Here is a 4,904-nt window from a genome sequence, read left to right as displayed (position 1 = left end):
ATATCTGGAGCTCCTCAGTTATCCTGCAACAGTTTGACTCTTGCCCTATCTTTTTTTTCAGATTGAGATGGATTGAATCTGTGCCAGAGGGCCCCATCCCGTTGAGGGGGTTGCCCCGAGCAGGTGAGGCCCCATTTGTCTCTGCAGCAGAAGTGTGTATGGTGACTGTGTTACAGCTCTGTTCTTTGTCTTTCTTTTTAGGAAATGAATCTGGATACCAGCAGCCAAGGTGAGCAGCGGAGAGAAGTGGTTCTTATTGCTCAGCTCTCAAGAACAACAATTTTTCAGCAGATGGATCATGTCGCAAGAGAGATCTGCCCAGTGTCAAGGATGATGTTTGAGATTGAAGGTTCAGGTCATTGAGGATTGTGACTGGGAGAGGGAGGGTGATCAGGTATCCAGGTAGGAGGTCTTGGGAGGGGGTTTGCAGGCAGCAGGGTGAGAAAGGGTGTTTATTTGAGGGCCCCCTCACACAAGGCTGTTCAGAAGCCTAGCAGAGGCATTCCCATGTCTCGCAGCACACAAGGTCATCCACTGCACTCACAGCAATGCCATTTAACTTTGCCTTTTTCTTACCCAGGTGCCACCCCTAATGCAGGCCACAGCATTGGAATCAGGATGCAGCTGGAGCCTCAGGGAGCCAGGCACACTCAGGAGAGGGCAAGTAGCTGACTGGCTGGGATATGTCCCCCATAATTCGCGACTCATACTTTTGTTTTGGTTTTCTTTATTGTAGCTGACCAAGAGGCTAACAGGCTATCAGGGGCCCTCGGAGGCAGACTCATTTCAGGACCAACGTGGATTGCCATCACTCATCATCCAAAAGATAAGTCGGGGGCTTTGGCCTGGAGATGGGAGTGTAGCAGATTGGGAGTTTTTGGTCCAGCTTTAACAAATAGTGGAGGGAAAAGCAATCTTGTCCAAGGGCATGTTAGGACAAGTGAAGGGAGAGACTCTACTTTTAATGGCGTCTTTTTGGCGGGCAGTGCAGAACAGCTCCGGTCTGTCTGGTGTTGTCCCGTGTGCCTGTTACTTGCTGTGTCTTTGGGGTCCCTTTTGCCTTCTCCGCTCGAGGCCTTCACCGCAAGCATGATGTGTTGTGTTTCACGTCCCCCTGTTGGTCACGTTCCGTGTGACGGGTGTCTGCCCATATTTGTGCTGGAGCTCTTTTGCCCTGCTGCCTGGCCTGCTGCAATAGGACAAACCATGGGGAGTTGAAATTTGTAATGTGGGATGTACTTGAGCTCTAGATGCTCTTCCTAGATTGACATAAGGTGTTTGCAGCTTTTGAGTTATTCTGGTGGTGTTTGACATATGTTCTAACTTTCTTTCAGGTGCAGATGCATTGCAGGTGTGGCAGAGGGTCAGGGTTAGGAGGTGCCGGGCCTTCTTAGGAGCACGGTGAGTAGCAGAGTGGTGGGGTTTTGGCCGATGCGGTGCCAAGGTCAGGCACTGATGTTTGGTTCTTTTTAATGTAGCTGTCTGAGAGACACCAGCCCGGTGCCAGCAGGAGCTTCCCAGCTGACGAGGTAGCCTTTCTCTGCACCTGAGACGGACTGGCATTCCCAGATGTCTGAGAGATAAGTAGCGGGCTGTGACCCACCGAGGGGATGAAGGCATGGTGCTGGTTTGGGAATTACTGGGAGGGGTTTTTGAGTCCAATTTGGAGGTGGGGGGTGTTCATGAAGTGGCCCCTTAGGCCCCATAATAGCCACGTCTCACTTTTGATCACAGTGCTGAGGCAGGGCAGTGCAGGGCAGAGCAGTCCCGGTGTGTCTTGTGTCACTTGTCTGTTGTGCATTATGTGTTGTTTGTGTATGCCATGTCTTTTACCTTAGGGGGGCCTGTCAGAAACCCTGGCATCCTTGTTAGCATCTGTGATCACTGCATTCCCTGGCCTGGCAGCCCGGCCACAGAACTTTTGACTGGGGAGCTCAGACAGGCATCAGACTCTCTTCTCTCTTTGGAAGCATCCAGTCAGGTGTCTTGTCAGGTCTTGTTTTGAGCTGTCCGGACAGCTATGCCCACCTGGATCCATTTTGGTGGATTACGGCTTGTAAGAATGTGAGGGCAGGCAGAGGATTCTGACCACAGGATTCCTAGGCATCGATCTTTGCTGTTCTTGGAATAAACCCTTCAGTTAGCATCTTCTTCCCCCGGGGTTCTCTGAGCCTCATCAGCTGACCGTCAGTTTGAACTCAGTCATCTCCTTTTGCATTCTCTCAGTCCTTGCAGCCATTTTCCTTGCCAAGAGATTTCTGTTCCTGTTGTGTCCCCGTTGTGTGTCCTGTCCTGCCTGTCCTGTGTCACGGGTGTCAGCACACGTATGTGCTGGAGCTGCTCTGCCCTGCCGCATAGCCTGGTGCAATAGTAGAAATCCCGGGGACTTGGAATGTGTAATGTGGGGTGTAGTTGGACTCTAGGTGGGATTTGTAGATGGACACAGGATATCTGGAGCTCCTCAGTTATCCTGCAATAGTTTGACTCTTGTCCTACCTTTTTTTTCAGATTGAGATGGATTAAATCTGTGCCAGAGGGCCCCATCCCGGGTGGGCGGATTGCCCCAAGCAGGTGAGGCCCCATTTGTCTCTGCAGCAGAAGTGTGTATGGTGACTGTGTTACAGCACTGTTCTTTGTCTTTCTTTTTAGGAAGTCAATCTGGATGCCAGCAGCCAAGGTGAGCAGCGGAGAGAAGTGGTTCTTATTGCTCAGCTCTCAAGCACAACAATATTTCAGCGGATTGGTCATGTCGCAAGAGAGATCTGCCCAGTGTCAAGGATGATGTTTGAGATTGAGGCTTCAGGTGAGTTGAGGATTTTGCCTAGGAGAGGGTGGGTGATCAGGTATCGACTTAGGCGGTCTTGGGAGGGGGTTTGCAGGCAGCAGGGTGCGAAAGGGTGTTTATTTGGGGGACCCCCACACAAGGCTGTTCAGCAGCCTAGCAGAGGCATTCGCATGTCTTGCAGCGCACAGGGTCATCCACTGCACTTACAGCAATGGCATTTAACTTTGCCTTTCTCTTACCCAGGTGCCGCCCCTAATGCAGGCCACAGCCTTGGAATCAGGATGAAGCTGGAGCCTGAGGGAGCCAGGCACAGTCAGGAAAGGGCAAGTACCTGACTGGCTGGGATATGTCCCCCATAATTTTGGACTCATACTTTTGTTTTGGTTTTCTTTATTGTAGCTGACCAAGAGGCTAACAGGCTATCAGGGGCCCTCGGAGGCAGACTCATTTCAGGACCAACGTGGATTGCCATCACTCATCATCCAAAAGATGAGTCAGGGGCCTCGGTCTGGAGATGGGAGTGTAGCAGATTGGGAGTTTTTGGTCCAGCTTTAACAAATAGCGGAGGCAGAAGCAATCTTGTCCAAGGGCATGTTAGGACAAGTGAAGGGAGAGACTCTACTTTTGATGGCAGCTTTTAGGCGGGCAGTGCAGAACAGCTCCGGTCTGTCTGGTGTTGTCAGGTGTGCCTGTTACCTGGTGTGTCTTTGGGGTCCCTTTTGCCCTCTTCCCTCGAGGCCCTCACCGCAAGCATGATGTGTTGTGTTTCACGTCCCCCTGTTGGTCACGTTCCATGTCACGGGTGTCTGCGCGTATTTGTGCCGGAGCTCTTTTGCCCTGCTGCCTGGCCTGCTGCAATAGGACAAACCATGGGGAGTTGAAATTTGTAATGTGGGATGTACTTGAGCTCTAGATGCTCTTCCTAGATTGACATAAGGTGTTTGCAGCTTTTGAGTTATCCTGGTGGTGTTTGACATATGTTCTAACTTTCTTTCAGGTGCAGATGGATTCCAGATGTGGCAGAGGGTCAGGGTTAGGAGATGCCGGGCCTTATTAGGAGCGCGGTGAGTAGCAGAGTGGTGGGGTTGTGGCCGATGCGGTGCCAAGGTCAGGCATTGATGTTTGTTTCTCTTTAATGTAGTTGTCTGAGAGACACCGGCCCGGTGCCATCAGCAGCTTCCCACCTGACGAGGTGGCCTTTCTCTGAACCTGAGATGGACTGGCATTCCCAGATGTCTGAGAGATAAGTAGAGGGCTGTGACCCACCGAGGGGATGAAGGCACGGTGCTGGTTTGGGAATTACTGGGAGGTGTTTTTGAGTCCAGTTTGGAGCTGGGCGGTGTTCATGAAGTGGCCCCTTAGGCCCCATAAAAGCCACGTCTCACTGTTGATCCCAGTGCTGCGGTGCGCAGGGCAGAGCAGTCCCGGTGTGTCTCGTGTCCTTTGTCTGTTGTGCATTATGTGTTGTTTGTGTATGCAATGTCTTTTACCTTAGGGGGGCCTGTCAGAAACCCTGGCATCCTTGTTAGCATCTGTGATCTCTGCATTCCGTGTCCTGGCACCCAGGCCACACATGTGATTCTGATACCTGTCTGAGCTCCCTGGTCAAAAGTTCTCTCTTTGGAAGCATCCAGTCAGGTGTCTTGTCAGGTCTTGTTCTGAGCTGTCCGGACAGCTATGCCCCACCTGGATCCATTATGGTGGATTAGGACTTGTAAGAATGTGAGGGCAGGCAGAGGATTCTGACCATAGGATTCCTAGGCATCGATCTTTGCTGTTCTTGGAATAAATCCTTCAGTTAGCATCTTCTTCCTCCAGGGTTCTCTGAGCCTCAGCAGCTGATCGTCAGTTTGAACTCAGTCATCTCCTTTTGCATTCTCTCAGTCCTTGCAGCCATTTTCCTTGCCAAGAGATTTTTGTCTGTGTGTTGTGCCCTTTGTTTGTCCTGTCCTGTCTGTCCTGCGTCACGGGTGTCTGCACACATTTGTGCCGGAGCTGCTCCGCCCTGCCCGGTAGCCGGGTGCAATTGGAGGCGTCTCGGGGGCTTGTAATTTGTAATGTGGGGTCTAGTTGGCCTCTAGATGGGATTTGTAAATGGACATGACATGTGTGGAGCCTC

This window comes from Melospiza melodia, chromosome 26, assembly GCF_035770615.1.
Source record: "Melospiza melodia melodia isolate bMelMel2 chromosome 26, bMelMel2.pri, whole genome shotgun sequence".
Lineage (NCBI taxonomy): Eukaryota > Metazoa > Chordata > Aves > Passeriformes > Passerellidae > Melospiza > Melospiza melodia.
This window is presented reverse-complemented; position numbering follows the sequence as displayed.